This window comes from Garra rufa, chromosome 2 (genome assembly GCF_049309525.1).
Source record: "Garra rufa chromosome 2, GarRuf1.0, whole genome shotgun sequence".
Lineage (NCBI taxonomy): Eukaryota > Metazoa > Chordata > Actinopteri > Cypriniformes > Cyprinidae > Garra > Garra rufa.
In genome coordinates this window covers 70,890,571-70,899,303 of record NC_133362.1, presented here as the reverse complement: position 1 = coordinate 70,899,303, position 8,733 = coordinate 70,890,571, and the positions used below count along the sequence as shown (strand labels likewise).

Genomic DNA, 8,733 nt, shown 5'->3' with positions numbered 1-8,733 from the left:
ATTGTCCCTGAGTGCTACTCATAATCCGAGGTCCCTGAATGTCTGATTTTGCTACATGCTATATGTGGATCTCACTGAATTATTGCTAGTACTGACTAAAGTAGGAAAGTTACTCTTTCTTGGCCAGAAACGTAATTCTTCCTAGAATTGATAAATGATTATACTATCTATTCGGCGGACGAACAGATCAAATAATTGTAATATTAATTCTGCTACGGTTAATTCTGAGATCTGATCTAACTATTTGTAATTAATTATAACCAGTTATAATTAATCATAAATATTTTCCCTTTTGAGCTATAAAACGCTACAGAGAACACACGTAGGAAAGGTATACCTGTAGTTAAGGTAGTTAAGGTAAGCACCTTAGCAGGTGCTGTCCATGGTGGAGGTGCTGAATAGGTTGATATCGATGCCTCGGTGATCGATTGTGCACTCTTTCCTTCACAGCGGTATAGGTAAAGTATTGAGAAAACAATGTTTGTTTGTTTTTTTATAAAGAAGCGTTTTAGAAATAGTACAAACTGCATTTATCGGGGCTCATTGAAATATGTACATGCAGAAATACATGTGTATGTGTTTCAACTTATTCTCATCATTTTGCGTACGAATAACACGACTTTGCAATAGCGTGTAATGCATAAAGTCCAATTTTGCGTGCATACAGTATGATACGCCAATCCTTCCAATTAACTTCAATGGAGAGAGGATGCGTATACATACCACGCATCATCTTTTATATAGATGATATAAAAGATGATCGCTATATAAATAAAGGTGACTTGACTTGACACTGGGTGTAGGCTATAACAACTTAAGTATTTTATGTGTAAAATTTTTGAGTAAAGTAAAAAATGCAATTTTAATACTAAATCAGATTTTATATTAAATGTTCATATAAAATGTTCTATTTGTAATTAAACTGCGATGTAAAAAAGCTTTTTGCGTGGTGCCTACTAGCGGTATCAACCGTCAGCAGCGGTAAGGTATAGCTAAGAGCGCTCCAGACCAACCTTACGAACGTATGACTTACAGAAGGTATACTTAACTAAACACATATTAACGATAAGGTACTTCTTAAGGCGAGACACTACAGGTGAATAGGGTAAAATTTTTAACTAGCAGATATCACCATGAAACTTTCCCAGTTGATTACCTACATTAAGATGAGAAAAAAATGTATTACAAAGTTTTTGTAATTTTATGTTTAAATATGCAAATTAGGCATTATCTAAGTAAATATGCGCTAATTTGCCTATATTTTAAAAAACGAAATCTCAGAATTGGATAAAGCCAGGTTCAAAATTCTTTTTTCATTGTGTTCACATATTAGATGGGAAAAAATTTACAGAGGGATTTATGGATATCCACTTTTGTTATCCTGTAAATTAGAATAAACTGTCAATAGCCTTAAAAAATGTATTTTCGCCATGTTTTTTGGAATAAAATGTTATATAAATCAGGCTAGGAATAATATATTTACAAATCCCTCTGTAATAGTCTTCATAATATAACTAGGTACAAGACTGGAAAGTTTGGTGTATATAGGTGCTACTGAAGTGGAGATTTCGGACTTGGAGTATGAGAGAAAAGTCATTTTGAGAAAATGGGCTTTAAAAATTTATATTGTAAAAATCCCACACATTTTTATATGAAAACATTGCTAACAAGCAAAACAACTGGCCAAGTAATTATTTATAACAATGTAAACTGAATAAAACAACATTGCCAAATAAGACCTTCAACTAACCACAGAGAACCACAAATACATGAACAAGCAGCCACTGTTGTGTAGAGTGCACTTTATTTATAGATTGGCTTATATCTAAACCACCCTGGGTTCCCATCGACAGCTTACGTTCAGATGCGCTTCCCGAGGGAATTTCACCATGTAATCCATTACTAATTTTCATTTCCCCCTTGCAAGTGACAACTGCTGTACTCTTTTCGATGATTGATGCGAAGTTATTTTCATTCATTCACTCAAAAGATACCGCGGAAAGCAAAACCAAACAAGGAAGCGTCAAAGCATACCATGTGACGATTCTGAACGAATCACGTTGTCAGAAATTATCTTCAGCCAATGAGATTGCGCATTTAGAGTTAAATCCCCTCTTTTACTTTCACGATTGGTTGCTGATAAAAAGGAAATAACCATATTTGGATCCGACAGCATTGAACAGAAGAGAGAGAGCTTTCCAGCAGTGTACGTGATGACTGGGTACAGACAGAGATCGCGGAGCAGCATGTTGATTTAGAACGCCAACTTTTGTTGAATTTATGAGAAATCTACAGACGCAAACAGACAAAGTGCAGTAAAATGAAGACCTAAATGTGTATTTCGGACTTTTTTTCACCACAAGTCTAAAAGAAGACATGTTATTGAAGACAAATATCCAAAAATCTCAAAATTGACCAATAAAAAAAAAACGATGTTTTTGCCTGCCGTGTCTCGCCTTAAGGTACAACTTAAGAACGACGTAGCGTTAAGGTGGTTTCGGAGAACCCAGCCCAGGTCCCCTCCAGGTCACCGTATGTTTGCGCCTTAATGCAAATCGTAAGTAATAAACAGTATGCCCGGGAAAAGACATCAGCACTGCGGCGCAGAGAGAAGAAAAATAAAAAAGCCCAAGATGAAGCCCATGCACCACTTTCAGGTAATTTACGTTCATAATCCATAAACTGTTTTGGCTGTTAATGTTAACGTGTTTTAATGTCGGTAATCATTTCACCACCAATATTCAACTTTCCATTACTTAAAATGCATTGTATGAAAAGAATGAGGCAATTACGACTGGTTAATTAATGATAAGTTTGGTTTCATTGAATAACACTGTTAAAATACATAATGAACAATTTGAGGCGAATATTTGAACAATGAACATTTATTGTTTGTATTTTATCATAAAATTGACATAATTTATAGCTGTCTGCAATCATCCTCCTCACTATAAATCAGCACGCCACACACCACTCACTGTCCGGGCTCGTTCTAGCGAAAGCGGACTGCTAGTGTCTCTCTACGAGTCTCACTATCTAAATACTTACCCTACTGTACTTACCTGAACTCTGTCTCGTTCCAGTTCCAGTCTTCTGTGTCCCCTCAGTTCCAGTCGTCAGTGGTGGGTGGCCGTAAGCTGACTTCCACGTCAGCGGAGGTTGGTGGACTCACGGACTCTCAAGTATACCTCCTTCGATCGTTCTTGGAATCCTCCCGTCTCGCCACCTATAAGGAAAAGGATCTGTTATTCCCATCAAGTTCCAAACCGGCTCTGAAACCTTCCTACTATCACGTACTCACCATCACAGGATCTCCGTTCACCTCCGGCACCGCTGCTAATATTAATAAACATCTCTTGTATCATTCTTACCTTGTTGTCCCGTCTGCTTCGTAACACTATCTTTATACAGTCTTTTCATTATGTATCTGCATCTTGTTGTTATTGTTGTTGCTTTAACTAAATGGTTTTAATGAATTAATGAATTTCCTTTATTTAATCTATAAAGGCTGGTATTTAATCTATAATGCCTTTAATGTAAATGAATGTAGATCAGTTTCAACATGAGCTGTTAATATAGTCTATTCTTCATTCCCAAGGGCTAATAGAGTTACTCTATTTGAGTAACTACAATGTGACGACTGTATTTATAACAACAAACATAATGAATATAGAATTTTTGAATAAATTAAAAAATGTAAAAAAAAAAATCATATCTTTTTCATGTTGATGTACTATGATTTTTGTGTAGGTCAATATCAGATTCGGGAACAAGAATGTCCAAAACAGTCTTACCTGTGAACTCTTCAACACTCATCATTCAGGTTCAACCACCAACACAAGCAACAGCAGTTGGGGCTGTGACAAATGCTCCTGTGCCTGTTCATGTCACAGGAGTTTCTACTTTTCATGGACTTCAGGCATTTCTGAAAGGCCAACCAAAAGCCCTTGGGGTAAGAATATTCTCATAACCCCAGATATTTCCTTTTAAGTGTGTATGGTAGTGTGAAGTAAGAAAATTACATGAATAAATTCTACAAAAAGGAGTAGTAGACACATTAACACAATATACACTGATTTTATTGCATAATGTGACTTAGATACAAAATGAGGAAGACCAATATAAAATAATGTTTATCATTTACAGAGAACATTTTACAGTGTACCAGTCACAAAGAGATGTTTTACAAGTTGTAAACTATCAAAAAAATGTTAACTAATGGACAAAGTTGCACATCTGCAAAAATGAGCTTTCTGTGCTTGAATATTTTAGGATATTTAAAATATTTTGAGTACAATCATAAGTCCATACCCATAGTTGCCATAAATTTACTGTATATTTAATTTTGGTCCCCAAAATTTGAAACTCTTTTACTTTATAAGAGACTTTCTTGTTCTGTCCTGTACATTTTTCTTGTCCCTCACAGACTGTCCAGATAATGATCGGCCTGTTGACTTTACTGTTTGGGATCGTCTTGACACTTAATTTAGATTCCATCACTGTCATTAGTGGTATTCCTTACTGGGGATCAATCATCGTAAGAAACAATTATATATATATTTTTTCTGTTTTTCAGTTTTTTAAAAATTTTTTTTATTATTTTATTTAAGCTACATATTCCAAAAGAATATTCCATTTTGTTCTTTCTCTCTCCTCTCAGTACATTATCGCAGGCTCACTCTGCATTGCTGCTGAAAACAAAGTTAATTCTCCCTTCGGTTTGTGTTTGGTATGTACTCAACATTTGTACGTTTTAAGGGGTCCAAGCTGCCAAACACAGGCAGGTGGCATTGTAATAATATGATTCACATTTTTGTGCAATTTATATAAACAATTCTTACAGATAGGGATATTTCTGGCAAAAATGTATTAAATGAATTTAGATTAACTGAAGCACTGAGATATAAACTAATTATATAAACTAATTTTATCTCCTGAACGCAACACCCATACTTAATGAAACTTTGGACATTTTGATATTTTATACTATTTAGTGGATTTTATGTCCCCATGAAACAAAACAAGGGATGTGATTGCACAATTACCTCAAGAGACAATATTGAATGAATTAGCATATGCAGTTAAAAACAAGAACAATGTCTAAGCCCGGTAAAGGTTTTGCCGCAAACTCAATGGACTGGTTTCTCTCCTATATGATTTCACATGACCATTCTGAAACATTAGAAATGTACGTGAGCTTTTAACATCTGATTGAAGCTATGTGTGACTTTCTCCTTTCCACAAATTTAACATAAAAAATGGGGCTGTCAAACTATTTAAAAACTTCTAATTACTAACACATCAGATACGGCTGAGAAATTACACCCAAAATATCATATAAAATCATTATTGTATTAAATGAGAAAAGCATTAAATTACACTTGCGGTACTTTAATGCAATATGCCGATTGGTCTGCACAGTGATGGTGCATCTTAAACAAGTCTAATAACTCACTGAATCATTGATTCACTCAATTAGTTCAAAATGGACGATTCATTTAGTAAAGAAACATCACTTGCAACAGTTCCGCCGTGGCTTTATTTGGAACTATTTTGTTTGCAGAATTGACCCAAACAGCTAATATTGAATTTTAAATTTAAAACAATATTAATTTATAGCTTACTGAACTATTGTATAAAATGTTACAATTGCAAGCACACAAATATCACAAGACAGCTTTTCATCTTGACTAGAAATAGTTTCACATTTTAAATATTGTAAGTTCTTGTGAAATGAGATCTCATCACAAACCCATAAACAATACTAAATATTTTACTGTATTTACTGCATATAATAAATTTTCATGCCAATAGCTTTCACATGCATATGATTCAGGATTCATAATTGTTAGTACCTAAAAACTAAAAAGCTTTCTGAAGCACTTGATTAATTCTCATGTTCCTCAATCCTTTTTCCACATCTGATCCTCACTTTGAAATAAAGGTCACATATATTTCTAAATTAGCTTAAATTACTAAATTTAGTATTAGTATATGCATCTCCTTTTTCTCTTAAAGGAGTAGTTCACTTCCAGAATTAAAAATTACAGATAATGTACTCACCCCATTGCCATCCAAGATGTTCATGCCTTTCTTTCTTCAATTTTAAAGAAATTATGTTTTTTGAGAAAAACATTTCAGGAATTATCTCTATACTGGACTTCAATGGAGCCCGTGAGTTTGAACGTCCAAACTGCAGTTTCACTGCAGCTTCAAAAGGCTTCAACACAACACAAGCACTGTTTTTTGGGAGAAAAACTCCCATCTCATTTTCTTCTTCAACTTCAAATTTCTCCTACATCACTGTTTTACCTTTTTTGTAAAGGGTGCTTGACCTTTGCATGTTCAATTTGCAAACACAGGGTCGGTACTTCTACTGCAATGTAGGATGATTTTGAAGTTAGAGGGGAAAATGAAAAGGCAGTTTTTCAACATTCCCTACCTGTATTGACCCACATTACACAGAGTACGCATATGCAGTATGAGCATTCAACGTTAAAAAGTATATACATTTATTTTATTTTTTTAAAGGATGGATCGTTTCGCTAGATAAGACCCTTACTCCTCGGCTGTGATTGTTTAGATCTCTTTGAAGCTGCATTTAAACTGCATTTTGGATGTACAAACTCACAGGCACCATTGAAGTCCATAATTCCTTAAATGTTTTTAAATTTCTTTACGCCTGAAGAAAAAAAAAAGGCTTACTTTAAATTATATAAAATTCAATTTATAATGATAAATTTACTCATGTATAAAACAATTAATTAGTTTGTCACTCAAACTCCACTCCACCCTGTTACATTGGTGCTACTTGTCCTTTAAAACCTTTGAAGTCATAATACCCTGAAATCACAAGACTTGCTGGACATAATTTCCTTGGAAAACAGGCATCTTCAAGAGCTAAGAATATATTAGTCTTTAGCTTTTCTCTCTTATGCTCATTTTAGTCAAGTTATTCTGAACAAATTTTTTTTTTGATTAAACAAATTATATATTAAAGTTTTCCAAAATGTCATGTTTGACCTAATGATGGAGGCTTGAGTAATTAATGTGCAGAGATTGAAGTGATGTGATTTACCTGAGTCAGTGCATTTCTCAAAAGCATTTAGCAGCAGCAGTGTCTCTACTAATAGCAAAAGCTGTAATACTGGAACTGTATGCCAATGTTGTTGCACTTTTATGGGATTTTACAATAATTAGAAATAAAATGCTATATGTGCATTTCTCCAAAGGTGCCGTATGTTCCACAAGTTTCACCTCCACTGTCCTGTGACTTTAGGCGCTGCCATTACCATGATCTTGACCATTCAGAGGTAAGAGAAGTTTATAAAGTAAAATGGTATACAAAAAAATGGATATGTGTATAGCAATATATAATAGGAGCAGTACTTTTCGGATATTATTAAGTAAATAAGCAATCAATAAGTAAACTAGCTGATCATATAGCTTTTTTTCTTATAGATACCTGTGATCAGCAACCCTTCCGTGCATCAGCATCCTGCAGACAATCCTCCACAATACAGTTGATTATTGTTTGATCCTGCTGTTTTGTGTTGCTTTCATGGGACACATGGACTTGGACTTCCCAATGATTACCAGACCCTCACTATTTGCATGTCATTACAAAAAAAGGACTAAATAAGCAAAGACATCACTTGATCAGATTACAAACTTTACAAATTTTTAAAGTCACATGTGTTTAAACAATAACTATTCAAAACACGAATAGATACTATTTCCTGATTTTCTCTCTGTGGTTAAGTTACCTTATCATAAGTCATGTTTGGTTGCTTAATACTGTATAATCTGTCAGAATAAAGAATTTAAAAAATGCTTATTGGGTTGTTTTTTCGCACTGTTTTTTCATACTGTGTGCTTATTGTTTTTTACATTTTGTATGTCAACCTCATCTAGCACACCTGATTCATCAGATTTTTAGTAGAGACTGCAAGAACTAAATTGGGTGTGTCTGGAAAGGTGGACATACAAAATGTGCAGGGCTGGGGGTCCTCCGGGACAGGTTTGAAAACCCCTGCCCTAGGGGACACTTTGGGAAACAAAATACCTACTATACCATGCCCTGGTCCATACTTATCAACCTGGTGAGAGAGCACAAAAAAATAGTGGCAAACATACAATGATTAAAGGGGCAGCCAATGACGCCCTGGTGGCTAGAATAACTTGGGAGGAAATAGGGAATCAAAAACGTGCATTAAGGCAAGAAATCAAATTAGCCAAGCTGGGAACACAACTATCCTCAGACAGCAGTATTGCTAAGGATTATGGGCCATCTACTTAAAACCCTAACACAGAGGCGTAGGAATAGGAAGAAAAACGCATAAAAGGGAACTATCCTCAGACAGCTACTAACCCCCAACAAGTTTCCTATAACTTGGGTGCCTACCTAAAGCCTCTAATTCAGTGAAGGCATCGCTACATAAAAAAAAAAAAGTCAACCTCAGGGGGCCTCTTACTTAAAGCCCTAAAATGGAAAGAAAACCTAACCCTGCTACCAAAAACATAGGTAGGAATACTTCACAATACAAAAGGGGAATCTTATCAAAGAAAACCAGCCTCGACTGGTACATCTTTGACAAAAACTTCATGAATAGGGAGCCTGAAAGAGACCTATAGCCTTATGTGGACTGTCTACTGAAAATCTCCTAGATGAAGGAAACAGCCCAATCAAGAACAACCCATTCATGTGAACTATCCTCAGATAGCTACATACCT

General features: G+C 35.0%; 2 long non-coding RNA genes across 2 annotated transcripts; both read left to right on the top strand.

The window, feature by feature from the left end:
- Positions 1-3,788: 3,788 nt before the first annotated feature.
- LOC141325721 (uncharacterized) lies at positions 3,789-4,815 on the top strand. The gene is made up of 3 exons (XR_012353827.1): positions 3,789-3,952; positions 4,427-4,537; positions 4,661-4,815. It is a non-coding gene; the product is annotated as an uncharacterized lncRNA (long non-coding RNA).
- A 2,345-nt stretch (positions 4,816-7,160) lies between these two features.
- LOC141325723 (uncharacterized) lies at positions 7,161-7,833 on the top strand. The gene is made up of 2 exons (XR_012353828.1): positions 7,161-7,313; positions 7,462-7,833. It is a non-coding gene; the product is annotated as an uncharacterized lncRNA (long non-coding RNA).
- Positions 7,834-8,733: the final 900 nt, after the last annotated feature.